At 42.3% G+C, this 21,332-nt stretch overlaps 1 protein-coding gene and 1 long non-coding RNA gene across 3 annotated transcripts in view; one reads left to right on the top strand and one right to left on the bottom strand.

Moving 5' to 3' along the window:
• LOC309701533 (protein NLRC3-like) overlaps positions 1-21,332 on the bottom strand; it is a 232,642-nt gene that overhangs the window by 97,643 nt on the left and 113,667 nt on the right. The window lies entirely within an intron of this gene.
• On the top strand, positions 14,917-16,510 carry LOC309701607. 2 transcript variants are annotated; one of them, XR_014275166.1, is made up of 3 exons: positions 14,917-15,738; positions 15,824-15,935; positions 16,016-16,510. It is a non-coding gene; the product is annotated as an uncharacterized lncRNA (long non-coding RNA). The 2 variants fall into 2 exon arrangements; XR_014275167.1 differs by lacking the exon at positions 14,917-15,738 and having other exon boundaries at positions 15,765-15,935.

Raw genomic sequence — 21,332 nt, 5'->3', positions numbered from 1 at the left:
AACTTTTTCATTCTTTTGTATCATTATTTTGCTTTTCTTTTATTATTATGTTATATGTATTAATATGTGAAACACTTATTCTTTGTGTTTTTGCTTTGCTCCTGTCAAACTGCTTTAATAAAATCTGCTGCAGTCTAAACTGTGGACGTTCCCTTTTTAACCCTTTGTGAAACAATAAAGGTTTAAATCTGAGTATTCATCTATGTTAGTGTTTAATGGGTCTAATAGGTTGCTTTGGCCTTTCCCAGTAATATCTTCCCTTGCAGTCTGTGGTCCAGGCTTCTAAAACCATCCCAGGTTAACAAGAACTACAATCTAGAGGAGAGCTGCCATAACAGGTGTGACTGATGAGATCTGACCTGCAAGGTTACTCAGGTTTGTTTGTATCAGGACAAGCAGGGAAGCCGCCTGGACGTCAAAGTAGTTAGAGCTGGGCGAGTGTCCTCACCCACGTCGGCTTCACAACTCTGCATCATCTACTGAGTAAGACTCAGAGCATCAGAGATTAGAAGGTCTACAAAGAGCTGAACCAGACTTCCTGTATAAAGGTTTTAGTTCCACAGATCGACAGTGTCAGCACAACTAAAACGTGGAGACTGACCTCAGAGTTTCAATTTGATGTTGTGGATTCTCCAGAAGAACACACAGCTGCTTCACTCCTGAATCCTGCAGCTTGTGGTAGCTCAGCTCCACCTCTCTGGGATACGAAGGGTTGAGCTTCAGCACTGCTTCCAGATAATCACAGCTGATCTCTGACAAATCACAGCGCTCCAATCTGTATAGAGAATGAAAGATGTAAGTTTATTAGACAAAGTGCTTGAAATCATTCAGTGTTTCATCATCTGTTCAGAGCTGAAGAAGGTTCAGAATGTAGAAGTTTAGAAAATGGAAACTCCAAACAGCTGAAGCCAACAGGAAGCAGCTTCAAACAAACACAACAAGAGAAAAAACTCTGAATGTTTCACATTAAAGTCGAACATTTCTAACAAGAGTGTTTTAAAGACAGCGTCACTGATGATCATCTTCTGCCCAGTAAAACTTTGGGTTTCCTCATGTGAGTGTTAATGATGCACAAAGACTGTGAGTGCAAAGAGGGAGCGAGGAGGATGACAGAGATATGGTACAGGAGCATCAAGAACATTAAAGTCTGGCGATTAAATGCCTCACTCCTAAATGACAGCCAGTTTTTTGAGTTCATACATACTGAACTAAATACTTACTTGCAGTTGAACACAACTCCAGAGATATCGCCTTTAACTCTCTGGGATTGCACCAAGGCATACATTAGAGGTCGCATAATATCATTTGCAAGTGCCGGGAAAAAAAGAAAAGAGGCTAGGCGGTGTGAATTGGAGGCCAAAATAAAACACCTAGAGCAACAACACAAAAAAGCACGGACAGCCAATTTGCTTTCCGATCTTAAAATGTTACGTAGTGAGCTTAATAGTTTAATGAACGTGAAAATTGAGGGCAATTTCAGATTCACTAAACAAAAGTACTATGAACAGGGTAGTAGGGCTAGTAGATTGCTGGCAATAAGACTCAGGAAACAGCAAACTTGTAATATGGTCCAAAAGTTGAAGTCAGATCAAACCCTAATTACTAAACCAAATCAAATTACAAGTTGTTTTGCCAATTTTTTCGAGTCATTATATAAAAATTCAGATACATGTAAAGATAACAATAGACTATCTGATTTCTTAGAAAAGATCAATTTAAAAACACTGCCAGAGTCTGTAGCAAAGGAGTTCGATGAACAAGAAATTTTACAGGTGATTTCAAACCTTAACACTTAAAAGGCTTAGCACTTAAAAAACTTAAGGACAAAGTCGCACCCTTATTACTGAAAGCTTACCACTGCGCTCTGGAGACTGGGACTATGAATTGAATTGAATTGCATGAATGCTTTATTGGCCATATGCAGGTTGCCCCGCAGAGGAATAGGACCCCTCCCCCCCGACTTACACACACAACAAAGACATCACATGGGAATACAGTCGGAGATCGGCAGCGTTACAGAAAAAAAAAAAAAAACTGAAAAAGTACACAACAATGGGAAAAGTACATGAGGAAAAAAAGAGACCTCTTCTCACGCTGGGCACCTATGGGAGGACAGCATGAGAACAGGAAACAAAAAAAACTCCTCTGCACAGAGAGCACATAAATGTCCACATTACAACATTGGAGCACGTGACAAGCCACCGGGGTTGGGTAGGGGGTGAGGAGTAATACGAAGGAACACAGCAGTCGTCCTACACAGCGCTACCATTCCAGCGTGGCACACGGACCCGCCGTCTTCCCCCACAGGAAACAAGCATCGAAGGCGTTTGGAAAGGGAGGGGGATGAGTGCGTGCTTATCAGTGTAAGTGTATGTGTGTGCGCGTCGTCCTGGAACGATGCTACAGTTGTCGTAATCCATAAAGAGGGCAAGGACCCCACAAACTGTCAATCATACAGGCCAATCTCATTACTTAATACTGATTTGCGCATTCTCACCACGATTTTAGCCAAAAGAGTTAGTAAAATTATTACACAGGTTATAAATCCAGATCAAACGGGGTTCATTGCAGGAAGGCACTATTGTCACGGCTGGCGGAGGGAGCCGTGTGGTGTGGAGGAAAAGGAGGACCCAAGATGCAGCGAACTGATGACAGAGTGATGTTTATTTACAAGGTGGTGGTGGTGGCAAAAACAGGCAACTCAACATGAGCAATTACAAACCTAAACTGGGAGAAACTAAAGACAAACCTGAGACCATACAAAAGGGGTGCGGGGCAGAGAGACGCAGAGACAGGAACGAAACACCATAGAATGCAGAGCTACACGGAGGAACGCAGTGATACATGGATGAACGCAGACGAGCCGACGAGGAGCACAGGCAGACACCAACTATAAATACACACACCAGGTAATGAGGAAATGGCACACAGGAGGGGACACAGCTGGAACTTAATGGGCATAACGAGACACAGACCTACAAAGTAAAACAGGAAATCTAGAACCCGAACCGGACACAAGGGGGGAGGACACAGAATAACTAGAACAGAGGGAAATAGTCACAAAACACAAAACGCTGGGTCAACGACCCAGGACCATGACAACTATGGCACTATATTGCCTTCCTGCAATATAGTGCCATATTGACAAAACATTGGCAATGGATATAGGAGGAAACATTTCACTAACATTCAAGGAGCGATGTGGCTTTAAATGGCCAAACGAAGGTATCAAGTATTTAGGAATTCAAATTCCTCACTCATTATCAGACTTGTTTAAAGTAAATTATGAAGTTACAGTTGCAAAAATAAAGATTTAGAGAGATGGACAGTCCTGCCTCTGTCTTTCTTGGGTCGGATCGAGAGTATACGTATGAATGTATTGCCAAGACTTCTAGACCTTTTTCAAATGCTGCCTATTAACATTCCCAACTCTACATTTGATAATTTAGATAAACTTTTTTCCAAATTTATATGGCAAGGCAAACGCCCAAGGATCAAGTTCCAAACATTAAAACTGTCAAACCTGCAGGGGGGATTGGCTGTTCCAAATCTGAAATATTATTTCTGGGCAGCTCAGATGAGACCCCTGACTGTATGGGTGCGGGATTTGTCTGAAACTCAGTGGCTAAACATTGAGAAGACAATGTGCGAAAGATCATTGGAATCCCTGCTTTTTTCTAACATTTCAATTAAAAATGTGCATATGGGGGAACGGACGAGGGTCACACTAAAGATTTGGCGTAGAATCAAACAATCATTTGGTCTTCCAAAAGAAATTTCAATGTTATCAAGCCTCTCCTCCCTGCAGGGTTTTTCTCCTATTGTGGAAGACTCTGGCTTCAGAGCATGGTCACATAGCGGGCTTCATCAACTTTGTCATGTTGTGAGGAATGGGCACCTGAGCTCATTTGAACAGTTGAGGTCAGTTTCGGCTTCCTTCTTCTGACTTTTTTAGATTTCTGCAGCTAAGAAGCTTTTTGACAAAACATAAAGAATGGAGGCAAGTTTTGGAGCCCTCACCCATTGAGGAAATATTTCTAAAAACATTTCAAAGTAATTCCTCCCCAAAATTAATCAGTCATTTTTATAACGCATTTATGAGTTTCAATACAAATGCAACTTTGGATATTAAGGCAAGGTGGGAAGCTGAGACTGGCACTCAAATCTCAGAGGACACCTGGGAAGAGGTGTTCGGTGAAGCCCATCTGGTGACTGATTCTGGGCTGTGGAGAGAATTTAAATGGAAGGTGGTCATGAGATATTTTAGAACCCCAGAGATAATTGCCAAAATGAAGCCTACAAATCCTGACACCTGCTGGCGAAATTGTGGTACTTCTTTAGGAACCCACTCACATATATTCTGGTCATGCCCAAAACTCTGCTCACTTTGGAATGACATATTTAAAGTTCTCAGTACAGTTTTCCAACAACCATTAACAAAGACCAACAGTTAGCCATTTTAGGAGTCTTACCAAAGGGTTTTGCGGGAAACAATAAAAAGTATCTCTTAAGAATCTTACAGCAGCACTAAAGTGTATCACTATTAAATGGCTGAATCTTGACCCACCTTCATATAATATGTGGATCGATAAAGCAAGAGAAATTTACCAGATGGAGGAAATAACATCTGCTCTGCGGATTCAGAGAGAATTGTTTACTGAGCGTTGGCGACCCATACATGCTTTACTGTTTCAATAATTTAGCATAGGTCTGTTTCGTTTTGTCCATTTACGGCTAAGTTTGTCACATGTTAGGGCTGGGCGATATGGCCTAAAATCAATATCATGATAAATTGAGCAATTAACCTCGATAACGATAAATGGACGATAACCACCCCAAGTGCCAAAAAACAAACGTTTTTTTTTTTTTCATTTGATGGGGCTGTGGCAGGCAGCATAGTTCCTCCAGTTATTTTGATAATATTATTCCCCCTAGACCTATTCATTGCAATTATATTATTACCACTTTAAAGGACTGTAAAATGTCACTGAAAATAAATGAAGACAATAGTAGTAAGTACTTTTAGTGGTTAAGATTTATTAACTGAACAAAATAAAAAGTGTCGGATACAATATGTAACCATGCTCTCTAAAAAATGTATATCCCTTGTAAACAAAATAGTTTAATAATAAATATTATTTATTAAGAGGTTGGTTGTGTTACCTTGACTTGACGCAACAGTCTTTTTGCAGAGTTTACATTTAACAATTTTTTGATCAATATCATCCTTGTTGAATCCAAAATGTTGCCAAACGATTGATGATGCATTTTTTTTGTTAACAAGCGTCTCCTCTTCCTCCTCCACCAGCTCTACCTCCGTCGCTGCTGCTTCAACATTTAAATCGTCCTCCATTTGTTCACTCGTGTCTCGTCTTGTTACAGGTAGTAGAGTCATGTGACTCCACCCCGTCAAGTCTGTAACGTAGCACAGCGTCTTAAAGGGACATGAACATCGCCAACCTGCACATGCCTTTCCTTTTTTTTTTTAAATACCGAATTTACCGACATGGGCAAAATGACGTCGATGAGAGTCATAAATTTCGGTAACGATAAATTTTTGATATATCGCCCAGCCCTATCACATGTTATTTAATATTACATAAAGTTTTTGTTTTGTTTTCTTTTTGTTATGTTGTTGTCTGTTTGTTTGTTTTGCTTGGGTTTTGTTTTGTGCTTCCTAATTGCAGTTCTTATTTTAATCTACATTTCTGCATTGCGGTTCCTGTAACTGTCCTACTTGTGAACATTGACAAGTACAAGTTGCAATGTTGTAAATTATAATAAAAATTGAGTATAAAAAAAAGAACATTAAAGTCGTACATTTCTCATAAAAACAGGACAAAGACTTGAAAAAGTCGTGTTTTTCCTTCCAGGAACCACATGGCTTCACTTTTAAAGGTGAAGTGTGACAGAAATGGACATATTTGAAGTCCAACACCTTTTTCCAGTCACATTATTAAAGCAGACAAACTACAAGCTCATTTTCATTCCAACAAGTCATCTTCTGACCTGGACTAACAACACTGGTCTCTATGTGCAGCTGGCTGTGAGACCAGTGCTCAGGGAGCGTCTACAAAGTGCAACACTGAAAGAACATCACACACTCATTTGCTTCCAGCACTTTCACACAAACATCTACTGTCATTATTGTCACCAAACTCTGTGGATCCTTTATTGCAAATTCAAATGGGATCAAATGGTCAGACAAAAGAGGGTTATGAGGAAATATGATGAAATGTTGTGTATTAGCAGCAAGTTATTGAATCATTTTCCTCAGAAACCAAACAAAATGATTGACAAACATGTTTTTACAAACTCAGTGTTGGACTTGGATCAGCAGGATAAGCTGATGTTTAAAGGCATTTGAGTCTCGCTGTATGAGAGTCCAGTTCTTACTCAATATTTATGGATGATGTTCTTTCAGTGTTGCACTTTGTAGACGCTCCCTGAGCCTCACAGCCAGCTGCACATGGACCAGCTGACATTACCCAGCATTAGAGGCGGCTGTAAAAAATTCATGTTCCCATTTAAATGGTTTTAATTTGAATAAAACGATGTTGATTCATTCAATCCTGAATCGATGTTTAATATAAATGTATTTTGCCAGAATCTCAGGTTAAAGCTCACAAACTATTTCAACAAGCAGCAAACAGCTAAAACAGTAAATGAGAGCAGCTAAACACACAAAGATGGAAACACAGAGCGTGGATCGTTCGCTCCACGGCACGTACACGGACACGCCGTCGGGGCTGAAAGTGGACAGCTCACAGATCCTGAAGCTGCAGGTTTCATCTGTCTCCAACCAAAACTGAGTGAAGCAGCAGCAAAAGAAGATCCAAACTCTGCTTCACGTTTGATCAATATGCTCATGAATTCTCTCTGACTTTGGCTGTTCCTGCCTGCACAGCTCTCTCTCTCTCAGTGTACTCCAAGAACAGCTTCAAACATCTGTTTCTGCATCATTCACTGTTTATTAGCCACCAGTCTGCTGTTGTGTTCAGTGCTGTCGGCCTCTGACAGTAAAGCCTCATTTCTGCTGTTCCATGGAAACTTTTTAAAATGATGACAGATTACAAACTCTCAGCTGTGTCTGTAATCAAACCTCTGTAACTTTGCTTCACTTCAGCAGCATCAGCTCATGTTCACATGTTGCTTCATGGTTTGCTTCAGTTTTTGATCGACTGCAGAATATTTTGAAGGTTATCTGCTATAAAAAACCAGAAGAGGAAAATCTGCTTCATGTGTTTCTGTTTGATCCTCAGTGACTTTGACACAAAGGCCTCTGCTGTGATGATCACACCTCTGATCAAGTCTCACAGTGTCACAACTGATAAATGATCAGAGTTAGAATATTTCTGACTGTCTGCTGTGTGCCGTGACCTTTGACCCTCTAAAGACAGTCAGCTGTGGATTATTCATTGTTGTGTCTGATACTTAGAACTGTGAGGAAGAAGCTACACAGTTAATCAGGGTCCCCTCTCTCTGAATCAGGAAAGGTGGGCAGGCCGCGTGTGGGCCGCGGGCCATACGTTGAGTATCACTGTTTGAAATGTGAACATTGTTCTGCTGCAGTCAATGGACCACCAGAGAAGAAGAAAACAGACTTTACCATGAAGATCCTCAGTGTGGATCAGTATAATATCAGCCTGATGTCTGCAGTTTAGTGTCAGCACAACTTTCACATCATATTCATCTCAGCACAACTAAAACATGCTGACTGACCTCAGAGTTTCAAATCGACATCGTGGATTCTCCAGGAAACCACACAGATGCTTCACTCCTGGATCCTTCAGGTTGCTGTAGGTTCCACTCAGGTCCACCTCTGTGGGATACGAGGGGTTGGACTTCAGCGCTGCTGCCAGATAATCAAGGCCAATATCTGACAAACCACAGACACTGTATAAAGAATGAAAGATGTAAGTTTATTAGACAAAGTGCTTGAAATCATTCAGTGTTTCATCATCTGTTCAGAGCTGAAGAAGGTTCAGAATGTAGAAGTTTAGAAAATGGAAACTCCAAACAGCTGAAGCCAACAGGAAGCAGCTTCAAACAAACACAACAAGAGAAAAAACTCTGAATGTTTCACATTAAAGTCGTACATTTCTCATAAAAACAGGACAAAGACTTGAAAAAGTCGTGTTTTTCCTTCCAGGAACCACATGGCTTCACTTTTAAAGGTGAAGTGTGACAGAAATGGACATATTTGAAGTCCAACACCTTTTTCCAGTCACTTTATTAAAGCAGACAAACTACAAGCTCATTTTCATTCCAACAAGTCATCTTCTGACCTGGACTAACAACACTGGTCTCTATGTGCAGCTGGCTGTGAGACCAGTGCTCAGGGAGCGTCTACAAAGTGCAACACTGAAAGAACATCACACACTCATTTGCTTCCAGCACTTTCACACAAACATCTACTGTCATTATTCATGTTCCTGCTCCTGCCGTCCCATTTCACAAGCCTTGCACTTCCGGCCTTTGCGGTCTTTGAGTACGCGGCCCTTGAGGACCGTTAAGGCTTCAGACCCTGAATTGTGATACAGCTAGTGAGTACTTTCATAGGCTGCATCCTCCTGAGGACCCGGCCTTCACGGTCTATGTGGGCCGGGTCCTCCGAAGGTCGGGTAGGCCGGAAGTGCGAGGCTGTAATATCAGACGGTCTAGCCTTCTGATTAGCATCACCGCTGTCTCGGTGGAGTTTAATAACCTCGGCCGTCTGCTCCTTGCTATCTAAAATATAACAGGACACTGGTGGATGACATCAGTGCGCACACACAGTGTTTACACACATCTTCAACCTTTCCCTCTCTCTGTCTGTAGTCCCAGCCTTCTTCAAAATGGCCACCATCGTCTCTGTACCCAAATCCTCCACCATCTCATCATTGAACTTCTGGCGACCTGTAGCCCTGACCCCCATTGTGAGCAAATGCTTCGAGAAGCTGGTCAGGGACTTCATCTGCTCTGCACTACCCGACTCACTGGACCCTCTACAATTTGCATACCGCCACAAGAGGTCCACTGATGATGCCATAGCCCTGACACTACACACTGCCCTGTCACACCTGGAGAAGAGAGACACGTATGTGAGAATGCTGTTTGTAGATTACAGCTCAGTATTCAATACCATCGTTCCCTCAAAGCTGGACAGGAAACTGCAGGATCTAGGACTGAGCAGCTCCCTCTGCAGCTGGATTCTTAACTTCCTGTCTGACAGATGCCAAGTGGTCAGACTGGGCAGCATCAACTCATCCCCCCTCACACTGAACACTGGTGCTCCACAGGGGTGTGTACTGAGCCCTGTCCTGTACTCACAGGAGAGGGCGGAGTACAGTTTGCGGACGACACTACAGTGGTGGGTCTTATCACCAAAGGTGATGAGACGGCTTACAGGGAGGAGGTCAGCGCCCTGACCCACCGGTGTCAAGACAACCATCTCACCCTCAACGTCGCAAAGACAAAGGAGTTGATAGTGGACTTCCGGAGGTGCAGAGAAGTACACACCCCCATCACCATCAATGGTGCTGCTGTGGAGAGTGAGCAGCTTCCGCTTCCTTGGTGTACATCTGGCTGACGATCTTACGTGGTCAGTACTAGGGCTGCACGATTTTGCATAAAATGAGAATCACGATTTTTTTGCTTAGAATTGAGATCACGATTCTCTCACGGTTTTCTTTTCCAGTATAAATATTTATTGCACTTATTAACTGCACATCAACTTCGTAACAGTTGAGACTGAACATAAAAACAATAAATAAACATAAAAACAACAAATGTCTCACGTTTTGTTGTTGCCGCAAAATGTTGTACTGCTTGAAACTCCGTCTCCACCGTTGCTCGACACTGCGTGTATAGAGCAGGTAGTGCAACAATAGAAAAATAGTTGCGGGACGGCACTGTGTAGCGTTTGTCTAGGGTGTTGATCATTTTCCTAAATCCCTCGTTTTGCACAGTGTTGATGGGAGCCATATCTTTGGTCAGGTGATAAGTGATAGCCTCCCTAATTTCTTTGTGCCTGCGGGAGTTCGACGTGTATAGAGAAGCGCTGTATAAGGTTCCCGTTATTGATGTTTGGGTTGTTGACCGGGACGGATTTTCTCCTGTTACTTTCGTCATCCCTGACGTGCTCTCCGTGGTTTTTTCCCTGCTAATTTTCCCAGCCAGCTTCTGTACCACGTGGTATAAGGCTCCGCCCTTGTCATTTGTTGAGCAGGAAGAGTGAGCGCTTGTTTTCATGCAGATTACATCCCGGATCTAAATGCGGTACAATCATCGTCGTCTTTTCTCTCTCTTTTTTTTTTAAATCGTTGTAATTTGGAAATGAGATCGCACATAAGTATGAATTGAGATCGCGATTTTCTAACGATTAATCATGCAGCCCTAGTCAGGACACATAAACAAAACAGTGAAGAAGGCGCAGCAGCGCCTCTTCTTTGTCAGGAGACTGAAAAGATTCGGCATGAGCCCCCGCATCCTCAGGACCTTCTATCGCTTTGCCATTGAGAGCATCCTCACTGGATGCATCACCACCTGGTACGGCAACAGCACCGCTTACAACCGCAAAGCTCTCCAGCGAGTAGTGCGGTGTTCTGAACGGATAATTGGAGGTGAGCTTCCCTCCCTCCAAGACATCTACAGGAAGCGCTGCCTGAGGAAAGCGGGGAGGACCATCAAGGACTCCAGTCCCCCCAGCCATCAACTGTTCAGACTACTTCCATCAGGAAGGAGGTTCTGCAGCATCCGGTCCCCAACCAGCAGACTGAGAGACAGCTTCTTCCACCAGGCCATCAGACTGCTGGACACTTCATAGACACCTCACCTTCACTACTGGAACTTCAACATTATGCACTCCACACTGTATATAAATGCCACTTGTTTTGCACATGTCCAACTACCAACCTCTGTATATTTTATTTTATTGTTTACTCTATTTAATTTCCATATAACTCTCAGATTTAGCCATTCTTCTATTTTGCTTGTTCTTATGTTATTGTATTTTTGCACACCTCTGTTGCTTGTGAAGCTCGCACACAAGAATTTCACTCGCATGTACTGTACCAGTGTACCTGCACATGTGATGTGACAGTCAAAGTGATTTGATTTCAGCCGCCATAACCCCCGCAGTACACTGACTTCATTTACTGAGGTTATATTTATCAGGTTTTTATTTCCTGATGTTCGTATGTGTCCTGCGTGTTTCAGTCGCCAATTCTGAATTATAACTAACATAAAAACATGTTTAAGGAGGAGAGAAAGCAAATAAATCCGATTAACATCTGATCTTTGTGTTTTTGTTCAGTAATCAGCGTGACCTGCGTATAAACGCATAAAAGAGATAACGTTGGTGTTTCATGTAGTAACTGCTGGCTTTAACTGTACAAAGGTTGTTCGACACTATGACACACATACAGACTTCATGATGTTCGGCTAATATTTTAATTGTGAATATTAATCACGAGGGTAAACGGCCCTGTACACCACGGAGCGAGGTCAGCATGTCCACGATATCTTCAGCTCTCTGAGTTAACCCAGAGTTTCCCAGCTGACTAATCTAACTGTCATCTACGAATATGTCACGGCTCATATCAATATGATTTTACAGAAAATCATCCTTTTTACTGCCAACTATTCCAGAGACGTGAAAATCTACAGCATAAAGACCAAAAAATATAGCAGTCTAACGCAACACTGTAACAGAGATGAACCGTCTGTTTGTCGCAGATCAAAGTGGAATGAATGTGATTGGTTGAACAGGTGTCCGTGATCTGTGTTTTCTGCATTTTCATCAGCGTAAGAGACTCAGCAGCAGATTAGAATAACATTTATACGTTTAATAAATCATAAATCATACACAAAACGATCAAACCTGTTCCGACAGTTTGAGTTTGTGTTCCCTCAGCTGCAGACTCGCTGCTGTTTAAATGTTTGAGAGGAAGATTAGATATAAACAAACGTCAAACATAGACTCAGTCTGCGTTCACATTTGATATGAGGCCAGCACGTACAGTGGCTGTGTCCTGTTTTAAGATCGTATATGTAAAATTGTTGTCTGACCTGGAGTCCGTGGTTACCATGGTTACTGCATAAGCAGCTGTAATGTAAACAGCTGGCACAGCGGAAACCTACCGGCGACATGAGGTTTGTCATTGCAGCAGAACTGTCTGAATGGTTAACTGACGTTAACTTGGATAAATTATAGTTAAGCAGTCTCACAGATAACACCCACGGAGCTGTGTGACTGTTCACCACTACACTGAAATCAGCAGGCTATTACTGAAATACACGTGCGATATCATAAACTATGATATAAATAGGGAGGTCCTATTAACATGTTTAGTTTTACAGGACACCTTCCTGCCTTTAGTCTCATTCATGAGCAGTATTAGTTTTCTTCTAACATCCAGAAGTCTGCACCATGTGTTTCATAGTTTTTAACAAGCCTTTGACAGGTAAACATAACATGACCGAAACACACACAAACAAACAAAAACAATCACACAAATTATATGTTAACCTCGTTTATTTTTAGTTAAGTAAACTCTAAAAATTCTAACAGATCGCTGGTGCTTAGAATACAGTTGAATAACTATTAAAAACCAGATGATGTAATATTTCTGCCCAGGTTGCAGTCTGAACACGCTGTTGCAAGCTCTGCTCCTCTCAGTGGAAATACGCCGTCTCTTTCCTCTTTGTATAAAAACATTTTAAAAGTCAGTTTAATCTCGAAATTCACTGTTAAATCCAAAACACACCAGATAAAGAAAAGCGAACGGTTCAGTCTAACACAGTGAACCATTAAACTTCAGTAAAACTATGAAGTTATGACGTCTTGATGCATTCTCAATCATCCAGGGAAGTAAGTGAAAAGGGAAAGACCATCTCTGAATCGAGGAGGAGCCTAAGGGTACATCTGTCACCATCTTACATGCTGTGATTGCAGCCATTCCCCAACTCTCTGTGAATGGGACTCATGGACATTGATCAGTGGTTGTTGATCAATGGCTGTGACAGTTTGCATAATTCTGATTAATGAACTGACCTCCCAGCCCATTGTTCCTTCAGTGGGCTGGTTTCAGTCATTATGCAAATGTACTGTTTATAAGATTGAAACCTGCAGTCAGCTGAGACTGAAGAAGTCACCTGGATGATGACGAAACAAAACGCTACGTCCAGATGAACAGAATCAACTTTTGGAGACATGCAGTTTAACCTCAGCCAAACCGATTTGCTCAGTTGTAAATAAAACAGCGAAGTAAACGTGACCCGACAGACAGAACCTGAGTGAATTAAGTCCAGCGTTTAACCACTGAGAGCTAAAACTCAGCTGAGGTTTCAAAGCTGTGTGATTGGACATCAGCTGCTGATGAAGTTGGTTCGCCTATAAAGTGCTCTGTAGGGAAACAAGCTTCAGCAGCTCTGCGCTCGGGGAAAAAACTATATTTACTTATCTTGTGCAGAAAAATGCGCTGACATTGCGTTATATCGAGCACCGGCTGCCCAGTTAAACTGTGACTATCACCAGGTCACGTGGGCGCGTTTCTTGAATTAGCAGCTAAACAGCTGACAGGTGAGGAGGAGGATGCATGCAGGTAAACTGAGGGCCTGTTGAGCTGATCGCTGGTGTCCTGAGAAACACGTCAGCTCGTTCTTTATGTTACAGAAGCACAGAGACACAAGGCGGAAAAAGACGGTGAAAATGAGAATCTGCAAATGCAACATGTGGAACACGGACAGTGGAATATGTAAACAAACTGGGTAACGTAACCCCCCCCCAAAAAAACCCCAAAAACAGTTAAGCTGGAACACCGGGGCTGTGAGCTCGGTGCTCTCTGTCAGCTGACTGTTAGCAGAGCGAGTGAAATCTCTGAAAACATCTGAGCACTTTTGCAAACACGTTCTATGTTGACAACCTGACCAGACGTGTGAAGATTACGCTGCGACATTCGCGGCTAAAACACTGTTAAAAGTGTAGTTGGTGACAGAAAAACAGGATATTTTATAACTTTACACCACCATTGCTGACGGTGATTTGAAATGCATTCTGGGATACCTGGCTGCCCCAAGGCCACACAAGCAATCGATTATGTAGGATCGACCTGTCTTGACTTACTTTGCACGGCAACCAATCAAATGCTAGAGAAGCTGCAGTGGCAGCGTTAACCCCGCCCACTTATTTGATGGGTGAGGCTGACAGATAAAATGATTTCAAGTTGAGACATGAAGGGGACAAAAGTGCCAAAATGAATTAAATAAATACATCATTAAATAATTAATTAAAACTGTCAATACTTATTTAAATGTGTTGTAAATATTTATTTAATTATTTCCAATTTTAATTAATTATTGCCACATTTAATTAATTATTTAATGGTGTATTTAATTATTTCATTATGGCAGTCCTGGCGTTCCACAGCACCGTGCCATAAGGCAAAAGTGATAACTGGCTCGGGGACCAGGTCCCCAGATCTTAATCCAATTGAGAATTTATGGTCAATCCTCAAGAGGCGGGTGGAGGAAACAAAAACCCACTAATTCTGACAAACTCCAAGAAGTGATTATGACAGAATGGGTTGCTGTCAGTCAGGATTTGACTGAGAGCACGCCCAGTCGAATTGCAGAGGTCCTGAAAAAGAAGGGCCAACACTGCAAATACTGACTGTTTGCATAAATGTCATGTAATTGTCAATAAAAGCCTTTGAAACGTATGAAGTGCTTGTCATTATATTTCAGTACATCACAGACACAACTGAAACAAAGATCTAAAAGCAGTTTAGCAGCAAACTTTGTGAAAACTAATATTTGTGTCATTCTCAAAACTTTTTGGCCACGACTGTACTTTCTTCTCACATGTCCATCACTCCTACTCTCGCCTGGATTATTTTTTGGTCAGCAGGGCCCTGTTTCAGGAAGCCGGTTTAGTGGAAAAACTGAGTAAGTATACCCTGAGTTAACGAAAACTCTGGGTTTTCGGTTTCACAAAGCGAGTTCAGCTGCAGCCTGAGTGAGTCACTATGACGACACACGCCGTGAAGCTAACCTGCCCCCTAGCAGGTTTACTACAACTAACCCTGACTGTCTCCGCCCCTTTGTCGGAAACCTGACAGTAGGAAGTGTCGGACATGGCGTGCCACTTCCTTGAAGAGCCAGTAGATCGTGAAGCCCAAATTCTCCGCAGAGCTCTCCGCCGGGAGAGAGTGATCAGAGCGCGTTTGGACATTTTATCATTTCCTGATGATTTTCTGTGTGAACGTTACCGTTTCTCAGCACAATCTATAATTTATTTGGATAACATCCTCAGGCCATATATTACGCATGTGACACATCGCGGACATGCTCTCAGTTCATTGCATATTATTTGTATTGCACTTCGGTTTTTTGCAAACGGGAGCTTTCTGTATAATATTGGTGATGCTGAGCACGTTTCCAAGGCTACCGTCTGTCGGGCAGTCAGGAATGTTACAGTTGCACTGAAACGTCTCCTGTACTCGTCTGTGGTGTTCCCCGGTCACAGACCCACAAGATTTATCAAAGAGGGATGCCACAAAATTGCAGGTATCAGGATGACCAAAACTTAATTTATGATGTGGTGATACTTGAACTACTACTTAAATTTTACATTTATTTTCAGGGTTCCCAGGCGTGATTGGCTGTATAGATGGCACTCACATTCCAATTATTGCTCCTTCAGTAAATGAAGGAGACTATGTGAACAGGAAGTCTTTCCACAGCATTAATGTACAGGTACATAGTTCCCTGTAGCATGTCAAACTAACAAATTATTTCATTATAGTAATGGATGCTAATTTGTGTTCTCTGCACTGTGAAGATCATATGTGATGCTGCCAACATTATCACAAATGTGGAAGCCAAGTGGCCAGGCTCTGTCCATGACTCACAAATATTCCGTGAATGTACACTGAGCACAAAATTTGGACATGGTGAGTTGAAAATACTTTAAAATATATAAAGACCAATTGCTTCAGGGACATTTGAACTGAAGTGTACCCTTCTGTCTTAGGAGAGTTCACTGGCTACTTGCTTGGTGATAGGGGGTATCCATGTTTACCCTATTTGCTTACCCCTTACTCTGACCCTGAACCGGGCCCACAGCAGCGATATAATCTGGCTCATTGCAGGACAAGAGCCAGAGTTGAAATGACTATCGGAATGCTTAAGGCCCGGTTCCAGTGCCTGCAAAGGCTCAGGGTCACCCCAGAAAGGGCATGTGACATTATTGTGGCATGTGTGATTCTTCACAACATTGCCACAATTAGAGGAGAACACTGTCCTTCTGAACCAAACATCAGCAGTGATCCAAACCATGAACATCCTGACCCTCCCACGGACATACAAGATGGAAGTGCAGTCAGAGACACCATATGTCACAATCATTTCTTTTGACCCATCACCTCAACATGTTGAAAGAAGAATAAACAGATTTTTTGTTCAACTGGCTTTATTGGTCACCTGTGTTTCCTGTACACAAAGTATTAAAAGATGTAAACCTCATAAAGTGTCTCTGTTGCTTCCTCCTCTGTAACAGCTGTCAATGTTTCTTCATTATTTTCCTGTAGTAAAGAAATAAACAACATTGCTGTTCTACTGTAAACTCATATAATCTGTGGAGTATTACTCACAACTGCATGTTGGTCTGGCTCAACAGGAGGCTGCACCAGATGCAGTACACCATCACCATCAACTGATAGAATATGAGGTTTATACAGGTCACTTATAACTTACAAGGGACCAAATGGCAATTAACAAACATACCAAGCACCTTACACTTCATTGTCATTATGCTCTCAAAGACAACCAAGACTGAGGGAAGGCAAAATCAGTAGGAAAATAACTTCACTACAAAATAATTCATTATGGTAAAGAGTTTATCAAATGAATGAGTAGCACTGCAAAGGTGACTGTGAAGAAAGGATGTATGCACATCATGTATTATTTTGAATGTACCCCTTATGTAGGCACTTGTGTCTTGCGGGGTTATTGACTCAGAGGATGTCCCCGCAGAGATGCCTTCAGCCACAGGGCGCCCACTGTTTTGGCTGAGGGCCAACTGCTCAGCCTCTGTGAGTGGTGGTGGTGGAGGACCCCCACCTGTTTTTCGGGCCTCCGCTTTTTTTCTGTTGGCTATAACGGGTCACATTTGAGCATACAGAGTAAGCAAATATGTACTTGTAATGTGCTCAGATAATTTCAATAAGTGCTTACAGAAAGAAAATTAATGTAGCCTCTAACTGCAATTGATTTACATCGGACAAACAGACCAAGCAGTATGGCTCATAATACAATTACACCTTACCTGTTTGGACTATATTTTTATATTTCATTTTTACTTGCTGCCAGGAACGTTTGGGGCCTGTTGGGTCGCACCTGCGCTCACATCACATCACAAAATAAAATGTATAAAATAACAAATAAAATAACATATGATAAAATAACGTGTTAAATGGGTGGAAATCCCTCGATCAATGTTTAAATTAACACTCACGCATTGACTCTGTCGGCTATGTTTTGCCATGCATGCTTTTGCAGCTGTGGCTGTGTTACTTTTTTCCGCGGAATTTGCATGTTATCGGCATATGCTGCCATCAGAATTTCAGCCTCAAGCGCTGTGAAATACATTGACCGCGCCTTCTTTCCCTCCGTCTCCATGGTGACTCGCTTAATCTGTGCTCCGCTTATCAGGGCTTTATGTATCCTCGTCCGCGCGCTTCACTTGGGGTTAAAGCAACTCCGCGTTGACTGAACTAATTGTTATCAGCCTTTCTGAAACCGAATATTCCGAGTTGGACAGTTCGGGATTACTCAACCCTGCGTATCGTTTTTCACTCTGAGTTTTCTAAACCGGCTTCCTGAAACAGGGCCCAGGGAGGAACTTGTAGAAATATATGAAAGTGGAGGAAGCTGCACACAGGGCAACTAAATATTATGCAGAAGGTGAAATCAAAAAGACAGGAGACAAGGAGGTGTCAGGGAGAATGCAGCTATGCAGCATCAAATGGTAGTTTGAAGGATGAGTTTGGACATCAAGAAGAGGAAGTGAGTGAAGGCAGAGACATGCAGGAGTATAAACAGGCTCTGGGTAGTAGGGAAGACTTACCAGATGGCTGGGATAGTACAGCTTTATTGAGATAAACTGCCAAGAAGGGGTTTGACGGCTTCTCTGCACAGAAGAAAGGGAAAAAAGAAAAGTGATTTTGAAAGTATTTGAAGGAAGAGATTTACAAAGAAAAAGAAGTGTAGTTAGCGAAATGAAGAAAATAGACCAAGAAACTGGGAGGCTAGGCATGTAGCAGAAAGAGGTGACAAAGGAAAAGGCTCAGTGCCACGTATGTGAAGCTGGACCCCAAGGAAATGAGGGAATGACACTTGCTAGGCAGAGAGTGAGTTTGAATGGATGTTCAAACCCAAAAAGAAAAAGATATATTCACATAACATAGATTGAAAGAAGCTGCAGGTGGCACAGCAGCTTTAATGTCTTCCAGACAGGAAGTTTTGGAAAGAAATATCATCATTTCCCAGATTTTACTATCTTAGTGTTCTGTAACAAAATCACTGTTGTGCGCATGGTGTTAGAGATGATGATGATTACAAACAAACTTAATGTGCTAGTCGTGCTTTTCTTGAGGGATTTGTCCTTCCACCAGTTTTCATGTCATTGGAATCATTTGTATTCACTGATTCTGGCACTTATTTCATCAAACCAAACTCCAAGTAAATACTTTCGGCTTTTTGGTTTTGTCAAACGAACTAATGTAAAGAATGCCTGGCTGTGCACTACACCACGCAGTGGGAATTTGTCTTCTCCAGTTAAATTCAGGATTAACTTGCTTTATAACACAGACCTCAAAAGTAACCGTTATAACCCCAAACACAAGAAAATGTGATCTACAGCACAGTGAGAACTGGCAACGCTTATCTGGAGGGGTCAGAGTGAATGAACTGGACACCTGTAGAAGCAGGATTTGATTTCCACTGATTTCCTTTCCGATCCGATACCAAGTAAAATTCAGGGTGGTATCGACGATACTGATCTGATACGATACTCTGTACAAAAACTTGTTTTTTTTACTCTATCTTTTATTTTATCTCAAATTATAGCGTCGTAATGATCACAGGACATCAGATTACTTGTTCTTATCACTTAATGATGCAGAATTATCATATAGAAATGAAAAACCTGAAGTTGTGGCTATTTGTTGCCTGCCTGCAGCATTAAAGGACTCCGTGAGAGACGTCTGTCTCGCCCTGGCAGCACCTCTCCCTCTCCTCCTCTTCAGTTCGCCTCAACATACGCTCGTCATATTCTGTGATATGATTCACTCTGAGGTGTTTGACCAGGTCAGCGGTGTTACCACAACACCTCACATTCTTGCCACATGTATGGCAAACCACGTCTCAGCTGTTCGTGGAGGTAAAATACGTCTGCACATGACTCTGTTTACGCTCAGCCATTGTTGTGAGTGTGCACGCCAAGGGGCCGGACACAATGACGGGTATCGGAGGAATCGATATTTCAGTATCGATCCGCACATCACTAGTTGAGATACGTTTTAAACTGGTCCAAAAAACAAATGCATATTTTCCCGAACCACTGTTCCTTGACTAAGGTGGATAACGTGATGAGGTCAAGGAAGGGTGTGACGGAGATTTGATTGAAAAACTTTGTCGTCCGTTAAAGTTTCACGTTGGCTTTTTCATCTTGAAAGCCCTCTCTGCTCGTGTCCAACCCGTGTGAACAATCACAGATGTGAGAAATGTAAACAAACCGTTCGCAGAACGCTGATCAGGTTATTTTAAGCGCAAGAAAACAAAAACGTTGCGCTCACCGTCGGCGTCACGGACGAGGCCTGGGGGTCCGGGCCCGTCCACAAAGGTCATTGTAACACAAATCATACGATTGCTAATGAAAATGCTATAAAGCTACATCGCAGATAAGTCTCTGGAGTAACAATCAAGGCCATGTTAGTTATTTGATGAATAGTATCTGTGCCACTCATGGCGCATGACTGAGGAGGACGTTGACCTCTGCAAGTCAGGAAAGTCTGCTGCTCATTGTATAAATATGAGATTTTTTCAAAAACCAGCCAGCCATCATCTCGGGAGGCTGACTCCAAAGTACCATCTCACTTCAAACTTGCAAAACAAGTCGAGTCGATGCGAGCGCACTGCTTGTTTCTAGTTAGTCTTTAAGGATGACAGCATTAGTCTGCTCCTTTGTATGAAATAAAGTGAGTCGAGTCCATGTGGTCTGGCACCCACCCACATTTCTCTGCTAGTGATCCATGAGGACTCCACCTTGTTGCCAGTTCTCTTGTGTGGAAGCTTCAGGAAATGACAGCTTCACTCTGACGTGTGTGAGCTGTGTGAGGTCTGTGGTTAGAAGTTTACAGTGTTTGCTCTTTGTGTCGTCTGTAATATGCTCTATGGCTTTAAAAAAATGGCCACATGTTTCTGTAGCTGAATTTGTCCATCTCTGACCTTCTGAGACTGTATTTTCAAATAGGGACGTTCTGACTTTTCTTCACCTTGTACTTCATTCTGCAAATGTTTTATACTCTATTAGAGTTATTACATTATTCTGTTATGCTATAAAATCAACCCCCATATAAGATCGTACTTAAGAAATACATTTAAAAAACCTTCCTGTGCAAATAACCCAAGTTATCTAGAAGAAATAAAAACTGCACCGCAAACCAAACTCAGGTGTTCGACCTGTTGAGCTCGGGAAACTAACTGGTGTTTCATTTTAGTGAGTGCTTTGTTAGATTCCTTCATTTGAACCAAATGAAGTTGATTAAAGTTGATGCATTGATGTGTTTGAAGTGTTTTGTTAGTTGCGATGGATCTCCTGCTGTCTTTTTTCCTCATTATTAAAAGAGGATTTCTTTGAATTTCAAACATCCATTTCCTGTTTATCTGGTCCCGGGTCACAGGTGCAGCAGTCTAAGCAGAGAATCCCAGACCTCCCTAAACAACCACTTCCTCCATCATATCCAGGACAATACTGAGGCATTCCCAGGCCTGCTGAGAGATATAACCTCTCTAGTGTGTCCTGGGTCTGCCCTGGAGACTCCTCCTCATGGGACAGGCCCCAAACACCTCACCCAGGATATTTTTAATTAAAACATCACAAATAAGTCGTCAGGTCTGATGGTCACATTTGTGAGATTCAACCACCATAAAGCAGAGATCACACAGGACACACTGTGTAACCCTCAGCTCAGGTGTGTTCAGGACATTTGCTTGGAAGAAGCCGTCTGTGGATAAATCCTGCTCTCCACCTCAGCTGTCAGGTTTATCCAGAGAACGGCCGTCCTGAC

This window comes from Aulonocara stuartgranti, assembly GCF_965226115.1.
Source record: "Aulonocara stuartgranti genome assembly, chromosome: 23".
Classification (NCBI taxonomy): Eukaryota; Metazoa; Chordata; class Actinopteri; order Cichliformes; family Cichlidae; genus Aulonocara; species Aulonocara stuartgranti.
Note: the sequence above shows the minus strand (reverse complement) of the source record. Positions and strands in the feature narration are given on the sequence as shown.